At 37.5% G+C, this 13,901-nt stretch overlaps 1 protein-coding gene across 1 annotated transcript in view; it reads left to right on the forward strand.

Annotated features, from left to right (window-relative positions):
- Nucleotides 1–7,896: 7,896 nt before the first annotated feature.
- sema6ba (sema domain, transmembrane domain (TM), and cytoplasmic domain, (semaphorin) 6Ba) overlaps nucleotides 7,897–13,901 on the forward strand; it is a 152,387-nt gene continuing 146,382 nt past the window's right edge. Inside the window, exon 1 of the mRNA XM_082172991.1 lies at nucleotides 7,897–8,625. The gene's annotated coding sequence lies outside the window, so the exon portion shown is untranslated. The remainder of the gene's footprint in view (nucleotides 8,626–13,901) is intronic.

A 13,901-nucleotide genomic window follows, 5' to 3' on the forward strand; every position in this document is an offset into this window, starting at 1 on the left:
CTGACTTTCCGAGATTAAATAGTCCACATTAGCATAATATATGAAAAGAATGGTAGGATGTTTTTTCAGTTGTTTTTTAGAGCTCTAAGGAAAAAAGGGTTAGTATTCACATCTCTGAACAACCGAGCAATAACGTCGAACCTTTGACTGTGAGAGCTGGACGGAGTCGATTTACTCATCCAGACCCACACGAAACTCCACATAATGATCATTTGAAGTGACGCAGCACAACCTTATCTGATAACTCTAAAATACTGTATGCCGACTCACAATTTTGTAAGCTAATTTGCTGTATTTCTAGTTACGCAGAGTCACATATCTGTATCGAGATCTGCAAGAAAATTACTGTATGTTTCCAGGTACACGTCTGTATAATGAGGTTATGGTATGTCCCCCTATGATGTAAGATGCATTGTGTGTGTTGGGTAATGTTTTCTTTAACTTTTTTTTTTAATATATAGCTGGAAGATGTGATGTACTGTGGTTGAGTAATAAAGGAAAGCTGTAAAGTTACAGTGGTATTTTTACATTTATTTTCATACACTCACCTAAAGGATTATTAGGAACACCTGTTCAATTTCTCATTAATGCAATTATCTAATCAACCAATCACATGGCAGTTGCTTCAATGCATTTAGGGGTGTGGTCCTGGTCAAGACAATCTCCTGAACTCCAAACTGAATGTCAGAATGGGAAAGAAAGGTGATTTAAGCAATTTTGAGCGTGGCATGGTTGTTGGTGCCAGACGGGCCGGTCTGAGTATTTCACAATCTGCTCAGTTATTGGGATTTTCACGCACAACCATTTCTAGGGTTTACAAAGAATGGTGTGAAAAGGGAAAAACATCCAGTATGCGGCAGTCCTGTGGGCGAAAATGCCTTGTTGATGCTAGAGGTCAGAGGAGAATGGGCCGACTGATTCAAGCTGATAGAAGAGCAACTTTGACTGAAATAACCACTCGTTACAACCGAGGTATGCAGCAAAGCATTTGTGAAGCCACAACACGCACAACCTTGAGGCGGATGGGCTACAACAGCAGAAGACCCCACCGGGTACCACTCATCTCCACTACAAATAGGAAAAAGAGGCTACAATTTGCACGAGCTCACCAAAATTGGACAGTTGAAGACTGGAAAAATGTTGCCTGGTCTGATGAGTCTCGATTTCTGTTGAGACATTCAGATGGTAGAGTCAGAATTTGGCGTAAACAGAATGAGAACATGGATCCATCATGCCTTGTTACCACTGTGCAGGCTGGTGGTGGTGGTGTAATGGTGTGGGGGATGTTTTCTTAGCACACTTTAGGCCCCTTAGTGCCAATTGGGCATCGTTTAAATGCCACGGCCTACCTGAGCATTGTTTCTGACCATGTCCATCCCTTTATGACCATGTACCCATCCTCTGATGGCTACTTCCAGCAGGATAATGCACCATGTCACAAAGCTCGAATCATTTCAAATTGGTTTCTTGAACATGACAATGAGTTCACTGTACTAAAATGGCCCCCACAGTCACCAGATCTCAACCCAATAGAGCATCTTTGGGATGTGGTGGAACAGGAGCTTCGTGCCCTGGTTGTGCATCCCACGAATCTCCATCAACTGCCAGATGTTATCCTATCAATATGGGCCAACATTTCTAAAGAATGCTTTCAGCACCTTGTTGAATCAATGCCACATAGAATTAAGGCAGTTCTGAAGGCGAAAGGGGGTCAAACACAGTATTAGTATGGTGTTCCTAATAATCCTTTAGGTGAGTGTAGGTTGGTAGATTAGTGGTTGAATGATATGGGTTGTTTCTTGACTAGAGAGCAAGAGGCTTGTTTAGTTGCAACACTTCTGTTAATCGTTGATGATGATGATCTTAAATACCAGCTGATTTATTGAACTAGACAATATTCTCCTTTAACTGAGGAGTATCTAAACAAAAGTAGTGATGCTACTTTATTAACTATATTTGGGAAAACATTTATTTACATAACTATTGTGATTCTTTTTTCCATTTTATTTACCTTTTTTATCTATTTTATCCCAGAACCAATATTAATTCATATTAAATTGCTTTATTTTAGTCCTTGCTTCTAGACAAGCATAGGACAGTACCTCTTTTATTCCAGCAGAGGGAGGGCTCTTCATTTTTGGGTGAACTACTAGATCCCTTTAAAAATCACAATACATATCGTATCGGCGAATAGCCAACAGGTGTAGCCCTAATTTTCAGTAGCATGACAGTAGTTCAGTTGGTTTGAAAATACTATAGCATTTCCAGTAACTGACAACTATTTCCTATTTTAGTATCACTGAGATACTATTATAGCTTTTACTCATATTTTGAATTAGTTTTTATTTTTACATTTTAATATGAAAGTTTTAGTAATTTTGTTGTTTTTGTCATTTTTAAAAAACTTTATTTTATTTTTATTATGTCTATATAGTTTTTTTTTTCTTTTCTTTTTTTTATCTGAAAGGATCAGACAGCACCAACACACTTAGCGAATCAGCAGTAAGGGGCGTATACACACATTAGGGGGGAGGTGCCTGTTTTGTGAATTTGGGGGCGGTGCTATCGAGAGAGGGGTTTGATCCTTTTGGGTAGGGGCGTGTTTGTTTTGGTGATTTCAAATATCAAGTGTTTTTTTTAGAAATCGTTTACTCCACCTTAAATGTTTTTGTGCCAAGTAAAGTGACTGCCAATTTTTTTTTTTTATTATATCATCAGCATAAGGTTCTAGACTTTGCTAGCATGTAAGTAACTCACGCTTGTGGCTTGTAGACAATCTACAGTTTTAAAGTAACTCCTCCAGACCTATAAACACACTGATGTTGATAATGTGAGTGCATTGGCAGACGGGTCAATCGAACATATGCAAAAGGCCTCAAAAGCAAAACAAGTGATTTCCACAAAGCTTAGCTTGTAGGCTACATGATTACTTGTTCCTTGTTCTCAGAGTAAGATCCCCAGTGCAAAGACTCTAGGAATCAACATCAGTAGCGTTTGTTTCTGAAGTTTCCAGCAGTCAGCCACGTCAGAATCTGCGTCACTACTGACGTCCTCCACTAGATGGCAGAATCCCTCTGTCTTGTCTTCAAACACGATGCACCACTTTGCTGTTGTCAGTCACTACCTCACTACCCACTTCTCAACAATCACATCCCACATTCAATAAACCTGTTTGTGTTTTTCAGGTCCATCTCCAGGGATACGGTAATATGTGTGTCTATTTTTACATGCTCAGTAGGAATATCGATTACAAAGTTTTGAAGCTGTTAAAAAGTAATTAGGCGTTAAATGGCTTCCTTCAAATAAAACCAGATTAAAGCTCTATATGCTATCTTTCTGTTAAAATACTCCTATCTCCTACCCCAGCTTGATGTTCAGAGTCAACGGTAAGCAAGTAGATTTTTCCCCAAAAAAGTGAAACGTGGTTTTGTGATATACTAAATCAATGCTTTGTTTGTTTGTGCAAATTTTAATCAATTTAAATCTTTCCCATCTGATTCAGCTCTTAAAGGGATAGTTCACACAAACATAAAAATTCTCAATATTTACTCACCCTGCAGTTGTTCCAAACCTGTAGCCTATGAGTTTCTGTCTTCTGAACACAAAAGAAGATATTTTGAAGAATATAGGCTACCAAACAGTTGATGGACCCCATTAACCTAACTTCACTAGAAGTGAGTTGGGCCCATCATCAAGTCAAGTCACCTTTATTTATATAGAGCTTTTTACAATACAGATTACCGGTTACTGATATAGTCTATATAGGTTATTGTCAGACTGCAGGTAAATGTGGCCCAAATACGATTTTTTGCGGATTTACCCCCCCCCCATGTGTGACTCAGATCTGTTTTTGTCATGACAGTGTGAACCGCACAAACAACATGGAATCTGATCCTTTCAATTCTGATTTGGGCCACTTCCATATGTGGTTTCATACAGGTTTCAGATGTTTCAGACCTCAGTCTGAACAACAGTCAAATCGGAATTAGTGTGACTTTTATGTCACTATAGATCAACATTTGTCACAATTCTGCACTCATGGGAGTCACTTGTTAGAACAGTGACAAATACACAAGCAAAATGCGGGCTCGTATCCTCGTTTTTAAAAATATATATTTCCTTCGCAGAAATCTCCTGGCTTCTTCAGCAGATCACACTATAAATAAACGTGTAACCGCTTACTTTAATGTTCTCTGTGTTTACTTCTATATGTATGTATATTTATATATATATAAAGTTGCTGCCTTAAATTAAGTATAATCAACTTTGATGTTTAAGTCATTTCAACTTAAATTACATTAAACTGACTTTAAAAGTAAGTTGAATCTTGTATAACATAAAAAAAAGTTACTTTTGGTGAGTTAAAGTTTGTCATAACTTATTGATCATATAATTTATTTATTTTTTACAGTGAATCAGATATTGGCCACACGTACAACAACAATGTGAACAGCAATACAAAAAAACGGATCTGAGCAATAAATGGGAATTAAGCACTAAGGCTCGCAGTGTGAACGTAGCCTATACGCACAAATTAGATTTGAGAGCTGTGGACAGATTTTTCATTTTTAGCTGAAACTGTTTTATTGACATTCAATTGCTACAATGTGTTAGTCTGGCCTGCTGGCTTTTTGTGGTGGTTTGCCACATTTTGAAAGTTTTTTTGCACATAGGCTTTCCATTTTGCAAGGGTTGTGCTAAAAACACTTTCTGGAGTGATTTGCTACTGACCTGTGTCCAATTTGTAGATGTCAGAATCGGATACTTTTTCACCCGTTTCATATCAAAGCAGCATCTGTTCCAATGCTTGCCTAAAAATATCACCCGTAATGGTTTCCTGATGCTCTTCTCCTCAGCAACAGAAGCAAGGGTGATGAAAACCTGCCTGACAGGAATATCACTAAAAAGTGTTGCCCTCTCTTTTTCTCTCTTTGATCGCAGTTTCTTTGAAGGTTATCAGGGAAACTGGGCTTTTAGAGTCTTGTTTTCAGTCCTGAAAAAATATTTGCACTTGCATGCTTGCAAAGGGCTTGTTTTTGTACAAAACTCTTTTTTTGATTATTTATTTAAGGAGTACAAGTACTACCGAGTACTAGTACTAATTTGCTAATTTGTCTGATTTAAGCATTGCTATTTGATGTGAACTACCCTTGAGAAACGCATGCATGTGCTTTTGATCCTGTGCTTCAGCATGTTTGTAGTCTTTTGAGTATGCTTTAAACTTTAATGAGTCACATAACAGAATCGGAAGCAGATATCCCACACAACTCGGTGAATCAGCCGAGAATCCATCTGGAAAATCTGTTCTGCGTGTGTGACGGTGGGAGATGAAGCACTACCGTCTACGCTGCTGAGTCACCTAAAGTGTTGAAATGACACACACATACTTCTTAAAAAAAATGTTTTTACATGCAAAATAAATGTTTAGATTCCCAGGATTATTTATACATGCACTTCATTTTGTGGACTATTATGCTTTTTAACAAACACTTTCCTTGACTGCAGGTTCAACCATGAATACACAAAGAATTGCAATGAAATGAAATCAACAACGAATTAAGGTACACAAAAATTTTTGTTTTACTATTTATATTTAAAAATGTGTCTGCCTTACAAAACTAATTCTTATTTTCAGTCATTTTATTTTATCTCTAGTTGCCATTTTGTTTTAATATGAAGCATATTAACAGAGTAATCCATTGGACACACTACCGTTCAAAAGTTTTTTAAAGGGAATCTATAGGCTACATCTATATAAAAAATTACAGTAAATACTTTTATAATGTTACAAAAGTTTTTATTTCAATTAAATGCTGTTCTTTTGAACTTTCTATTCATTAAGGAATCCTGAAAATAAAATTATAGTTTCCACAAAAATATTAAGTTTTCAACCCTGATAACAAGAAATGTTTCTTCAGCATCAGCATATTAGATTGATTTCTGAAGGATCATGTGACACTGAAGACTGTAAAACACTGAAAATTCAGCTTTGCATCTCAGAAATAAATTACATTTCAAAATATATTCTAATTTGTTTTTACAATTTACAGTATTTTTGATTAAATAAATGCAGCCTTGTGAGTATAAGAGACTTCTTTCAAAACATTAAAAAGTGTAACCGATCCCAAACTTTTGAACAGTAATGTACATTTGATATTTATTCCAGTTAGAAACAAAGTGTTTGCAACATTAATCATCTTTCTCCAACAGGTTGGTGGAATCCAGGTTAAATGACATATTTGCAGGTAAAGGGGTCAGTGTGATGACCTGTTTCTGAGATGAGATCACAATGTTCTTCATTAAATGGTTCAGTCTGTTGATGTCTATTGTTGCTTCGGCAGATGTGGCAGCCAAAAACCAAACACAGATGGTCCAATTATATGAGAAGAGGCTTTGTTATCCATGCTGTGGTGAGGATTTTTACTTTAAATGAACAGAAATTGAATAATATATTTTTTTGAATACATTCTGGATTATAGTGCATAAAAATAAAGTAAATCACCTTTTGAAAGTAATCTGCCACTTCAAATAACGGATTGTATTAATTACATCGTTACACCAGTAGGTGGCGACAAGTGACCGTCAAAAAATGTATTTGTCATTGAATCATTTTTTCAAGAGATTCGTTCAAAATCGCTGATTCATCTAGTTATTAAGCAAGTGAAGTCTTTGAGTGATTGAGGCATTGAATCATTCATTCAAACCGAGTTGAATTACTTGAATTAGTTAATTCAATTTTAGTTAACGCTTTGTCAGGAACTTTAGTAAATTACATGTTATTTTGTTAGTTGTCTTTTCAGAATCGTAATTCTCAATTTATTCTCTATTCCCTCTCTCTCTCAGTGTGTGTGTGTGTGTGTGTGTGTGTGTGTGTGTGTGTGTCTGTGTGTGTATTTTTATGTGCTAATAATTTCAACCTCTGATGTGTGTGTATGCGTACTTATTTTGTGAAGAACCGCATCCATTTAGTTTAAATGTCCCCATGGTTAGGGTTTGGGCTACGTCCTTAAAAAGGTATGTTATCTGCACCTTAGGTTGCATGGTACAAAGAGGGACTTTGGCAAGGAATCTACTTTTTGTTGTTGCTCAATATGATTCTTAACCTTTTGTATTTGTGTGTTTTTTTAGGAAGGTTTATAAAGTTCTCGATGTATTATTTCAGGTTCTTCAGAATCCTGTCATGATTTCTAAAGGTTCTTAAAAGCACCTTACTAAATTCTCATATTAGAGAAAGGGAAATTTTTCATCCAATTGGAATCTTTATTAAGACTGTAATTATAATTAGCTTTATTTAATAGCAATACAAGTTTGAGGGAGGTGCTCTCCATTAAAAATTGTATTGCTCAGATGTTGCTCTTTCATATCTAAGAAGACATAATGGAGATGTCAAATATACTTCATTCAAGTATTGGCTTTATCTCAGATGTTTCTCCTGATGCAATTGACCACATGCTGTAAAAATTCTTTCTCAAAGTTGCAAATAAAGCAGATTATTGGAACACATTTAAAATGTCATGTAGGCTATTTTAACTCTGGTCATTTCCGTGTAATGAAATTATCAATTTCTGAGTGAAAACTGTTTTAAACTGTCACCAATCCTTTGGTTTTGGAATAATTTGATTTGAATTATTTCCAGTTCATATTGTGGCTTCCACTACTCAATATTGAATGTGGTCTTATACTGTTTGAGACATTGTTGAGATCTTTGCTAAATCTCTGAGGACGTGTGAGATTAAAAGGGTATTTTTCTCAAGGGACAAATTGAGAAGCATGATGGTCTCCATTTTTTCCTCATTTAATCTTTAGAAGAAGCAAATGAGATATTAATTAGATCTAATTATCCGAGGGTGTATACGTTGCCTAACTGATTGTTGGTTATGTGTGTGTGTCTCTGTGTGTGTGTGCACGCGCGTGTGTGTGTGAGAGGGAAAGGGAGAGAGAGATCCATCCCCCTCTCGGAAGGTTAGGTTCCTCATTCTGAAGCCCACGGATGATGCTCGTGTTTACGCAGCGCTCGTTGTCTGACCGGTGGATGTAAATATCAGTTTATACGTCGCACAGACTGATTCATGAACATCACCAAAGGAACCGCTGGAGAGACGTTCCGTTCCAGACTGCAGGAGGATGTATTGCGTTAATAACCATCACCTAAACCAATTCCTCCTCAGACATTGATATCTTCATATGCACGTGAATCTTCTGCTTTTGAAAGGCTTTCAGCGGGCGGGCACACACTGCGCCGTGCGTCTTAACGCAGGGCTGCTCTTTTGGACCCGTGCCACGGTTGTCTGTCTCCGTCCGTTCACCCAACCACACCTACCCGTTATATCCTCACCGAATTGCAGCAGCAGCGTCCCCACACAGGATCCCGACTGATCCCGTCGCGAAAGGGACATTGTGTCTGAGTGAGCGGGTGGAAGAACGCGGATCCACTGCGCTATCTATAAACGCCTGGTGCGCACCGGACCCGCTCAGAGACGCCCGTGTTTTACCGATATGTCAGCCCGGTGCTCGTGATCGCTTTGGAGGAGAGGCAGGTGAAATTACCAGCTTTGTCCCGCATCCTGCGCCAAGAAGAAACGCATCACCTTGAGGATTTAAACACACCGATATCCAACTTACCAGGTGAGCCGGCCAGTTACTGTGGCATAGATTTAATGCAGAGTCAGAAATTAACTTTTTTTTATTTAGAAAATGAACAGCAGCGGCATTTTGTCAGGGTTTTAATTGCTGATTGAATCTTTTCCCATCACAAACACTTCGCTTCACAGTGTCTGATGAGGCACTAACTAAACCCATAACCATTGGCCTAAATTATTAGGAATTATGAAAAATACATAAACAGAGGTTGAATTACATATTTTTTTTGCCCCCAGACTGTAAATATATGGAGCTTTTTATGTCACTTTATCGGGCATTTCTTGCCCCGAGCTCTTGTTAATTTCTGACAATGATGCACATTAGATCTTATAGGTTCATCAAGCCAATATAGCCATGGTCAAAAAACCCTGGAGGAATTTTTATGAAATAGCATTAACATTTGGAACCAAACTTAATGGGATTCATAAGAATCCTTACTGGATAAACTGCCGTTCTTTCAGGATTTTTATTTTATTTATTTTTATTTATTAAAAATGTCTGTTTGTCTTGTACTGGTATAATGTGATGCTACTGGGCAGTTAAAGAAAAGAAAATCACATGGAAGCAAAGAGTTTTTGGAATATTTTCCTTACATTCTATTTAATGAAGGGCATTTGTTCTGTTGGTGATAGTACTTTTTGGAATTGTGTGTTCTGAAATATCACAATAAGTCCTTAAACGGTTTAGATCACGCAAAAAATAAATAAAATTGTCATTAATTACTTACCCTCATGTCGTTCCAAACCCATAAGAATTTCGTTCATATTCGGAAAACAAATGAAGAGCTTTCTGTCCCTCCATTGACGGCCTACGCAACTACCACTTTCAAGCTCCAGAAAGACAGTAAAGACATCATTAAAGTAATCCACGTGACAGTTAACCATTATGAAGTTATGGTCATAACCCCCCCCCCCCCACACACACACACAATTTACCATTTTCTTTACAAAATATTGATCTACAATGCACGTTCATGAGAGCACCAGGACTCATGTGTTGATGCGAGAGCAGACGGTGTTGAGTTAATGCGCGTTGGAGATTAATATTTTGTAAATAAACTTGAAAGTGGTAGTTGCATTGGCTCTCAGATTTCATTAAAAATTCTTAATGTTCCGGAGATGAACAAGTCTTAGAGGTTAGGAACGACTTGAGGGTGAGTTAAAGTTAGTTAATCAAGTAATATTAACATAATATGTACAAGTCATAAATCCTGGAGTAATAAAACTTTCTATTTGAATATTGTACAGGATACTGTAGGATTTCCAGGATTTTTTGATTCTTGGAGTCTTATTATTGGCTATTGTGAAATCTTTGTATGTCTTATACTTAAATAATGTTTTGCTGCTGGACATTTAAAGAAAATCACATGGAAAATATCTTAGATTCTATTGATGGTCTGAAAGATCCAGTTTTTTGGGGGTGATGTTTAATTTTCATTCCAATCATTTATACAGGATTGCTTTGAAATAATGATGGAACTGTTCAGATTCCTTTAGGGATTTTGACCAGGTGTATCTGGCTGATATAGGGTTCTTTTTCTTCTCGTTTATGTTTTGTTGGATTTCAGTAGCCTGCCTCATAGTTCATGCATGCAAGATCCATATCTTGCAAAAGTGTTTAGTTTGTAATTCGCTCACGTGCGGGGTGAGTGATCTGATGCGGTGTGGTTTCACTGGTTCATCGTTCTATTGTTGTGAATGCATGCACACTCCAAGCCCGCTGATGCTTCATAATTCTGCGGCTCTTGTTGGTAATAAACAAACCTCTCCACTGCCGGGCTTATGTAAAGCACGTTTCGCATGTCAACAGAGTTTCTGAAGATAAAGCTTTCATATTTTGGCTTGGAGGATAGGGGATCTATGATATCTCATCATGTGCTTTGGGATATACATGCATGACTGAAATGCAATCGCCACCTGAATTCAGCCTTTGTCCTTTACGTTCTATGTGATGATTGTCTGGGTTTGTTGCTCTAGTAGGTTTGCATTATTTATAAGCTTAGTTAAGAGGAATTGGTTCCTTTGTTTCCAAGGAAAACCAACCATTTATAACTTAAACTTAACTGGGAGCAACCTTTGAAAAGCTATTGTGGTGGTCGTACCATGGTACAGTGAGGCTGTCAGAATTACATGGTTTACATTGGAACCATAGGACTACCTTCACCAAAGAAGCTTTCAGAATGTTTACTTTTAATAGATTTTTTTAATGATGTCAAATGGTGTCAAGTTTATTGCATTGAGTTTTATGGAGCTAACAATAACTGTCAATACGTGAACATTACAGTTAATGCATAAGGTATCTAGAACTAATAATAGACAATACTGTATGGCTTTTATTCATCTAGGTTAGTGGTTCTCAACGGGGGCGTTCAGAGAACAACGGGGGGCGGTGGAAGCAAGATTTTTGAAAGGGGGGCGTTCAGGTGTTCATGGGGGGTGTTAACGAGTTTACACCAAAGATCCAGGCAAGACAAGATTAAACGTAATTACTTGCAAAATAATTGCCTACAACATTCTAAAATCTGCCAGTTTAATGCGACATGTAAGCTATGTATCGTTTCTTTTGCATTATTTTTGGAAAGGAATGGAAAGTTGACAAGTCATTAAAAAAGTATTGACTTAAAGGGTTAGTTCACCCAAAAATTTAAATTCTGAGTAATTACTCACCCTAATGTAAGACTTTCATTCATCTTCGGAAAACAAATTAAGATATTTTTTGATTAAATCTGAGAGCTGTCTCATTCCTCCATAGGCTTCTATGTAATTGAAACTTGCCGGCCCAGAAAGTTAGTAAAGACAATGTTTAAAATAGTTATTGTAATTGTAAATGACCTGGATAATAGATAGGGGGCGCTGGCCCACAAAAGGTTGGGAACCGCTGATCTAGGTTAATGTTAATTTCTACATTTAATTTACACTTATTAAAATGTAATAACATTTCAAGTTGTATAAATGAACATTTTAGTCAATGTATTTTTCTAATAATTGGTAAAAAGTGGAAAAAAATTATATATTGTTGGTCCATAATACATAATAGATTACATAAATGATTTATTGTAATGTTTCATTTGTGTGCCAACTATGCAGACAAGGGTTCAGAATACATATTGACATTATTCGGGAAAGACAGACAGACAGGGCAGACAGGGCAGACAGACAGATAGATAGATAGATAGATAGATAGATAGATAGATAGATAGATAGATAGATAGATAGATAGATAGATAGATAGATAGATAGATAGATAGATAGATAGATAGATAGACATACTGACAGGTAGACAGATAGATGGATGGATGGATGGATGGATGGATGGATGGATGGACCGACTGACAGATAGATAGATAGATAGATAGATAGATAGATAGATAGATAGATAGATAGATAGATAGATAGATGGATAGATGATAGATAGATAGACACTTAGGTAGAGGTAGAGAGACAGACAGACAGACAGACAGACAGATAGATAGATAGATAGATAGATAGATAGATAGATAGATAGATAGATAGATAGATTGACACTTAGATAGAGGTAGACAGAGAGACAGACAGACAGACAGACAGACAGACAGACAGATAGATAGATAGATAGATAGATAGATAGATAGATAGATTGACACTTAGATAGAGGTAGACAGACAGACAGATAGACAGATAGGACGGGCGGACGGACAGATGGAGAGACAGACAGACGGACGGACGGATGGATGGATAGATAGATAGATATGTGTGAGACAGTATCTTCTTGAGAAAGACTGAAATGTCCTTCATCAAGGTGTTGTAAGATCAAGCTGGCCTTTAACTGCCTGTTGTTTTTCTTTTTGCTGACGCGTTTCTTTGCCCTTTTAGGCACTGCATGATTTATTTATATTATTTATTTATTTTGCCCATAGGTTCCATGACTTTGAAAAATAAATCATATGTAAGGACAGTCTAGAGACTTCCAAGGGAGAACAGAATATTTAGATAGCCGATAACAATCACAGATAACAGTGGAAACGTCCACTAGCTGCATGTTGTTCAGAAGACATGAGCTGAAATGTTTGTGTTTGACTCCAGTGCACAGTAAATAACAACTAGATTTGTAAAAAAAATGTGCTTGCCTGTGCGAAACTCTCCACCACGATGCTAGAGTGATCTGGGTGGTTGCCAAGGTGTTGCTATGCAGTTACTAAGGTGTTCAGAGTAGTTATCATGTTGCTTAAGATGGTTGCTAGGTGACCAATTCAAAAGAGCCTCTATCGTTCACCAAGCGAAAATCATAACTCTGGTCACAAAGAAAATGAATAGCACACCTCTTCTCAATAAGCAAAATGAATGGAGATATAATTTATGTCAAGATACACAAAAGACTCAGGGTTAGATTAAATCACTAACCTAAAGTATGAGCAGTCGTGATAGTGATGTTTTCCTCTAACAAGTACCAATACTAGAGAGAGATGGAAATAATGATAAGTTGGATCTGTATTTTGTAACCACACTGAAAAATAATTGGTGCAGGATTCGAAAGAATTTTCACTCAGAGATTGCCATTCAATTTCAGAAATAATTTCAAAGAAACAGCAACACATTGAATTAAACATTACATTTGAAGTAGAAAGACTGAAGCAGTATTTTCTTGCAAAACATACTCTTTATAAAGTTCATTTTGTTACGTGTCGGTTGCCTGCAGATTGTGAGATGCTTTGTTAGAGTGATTGTTATTCACAAAAAACGGTAATACGATTTTCACACAACTGCTTCCTTTTCTAAGATCAGCTGGCCGCAGTCTGCAGCAGACAGACTGAAGAGTGTGTGTGTGTGTGTGTGTGAGTGTGTGTATGTGCAAACAGAAGACCTAAAGATACATGGATTGAGCTGGAATTGCTAGTAAGGATTGCTAGTGAATTTGTATGAGGAATTTGTCTGTATCTGTGTGTATTTGTTGGGCATAAAGGGAGGGTAAACAGAGCGACAGAGCAGGTCTGGATGTGTATGAGAGGGTAAGACGCACACACACACACAGAAGTGAGACAGGGCTTGACTCTCTCCGACTGACTAGCCGTGAATAGCCCCCCTGTTATCTCTGCAGCACACAGACAGCAGCGCAGCAGGCAGGCCAGGCAGGTGCTGCACAAAAATAGCAGGTGTGTGTTCGGGTTCATACACACAGTCCTCCTTCCCATCTCCCCGGGGGCCGAGCACACACCTCCTTCACACGCACCTCCTTCACATGCACCGTAAGCTCCAGTGACCAAGGGTGACGTCTCGCTGTTGTCC

The sequence above is a fragment of the Leuciscus leuciscus genome (assembly GCF_965113295.1).
Source record: "Leuciscus leuciscus genome assembly, chromosome: 6".
Classification (NCBI taxonomy): domain Eukaryota; kingdom Metazoa; phylum Chordata; class Actinopteri; order Cypriniformes; family Leuciscidae; genus Leuciscus; species Leuciscus leuciscus.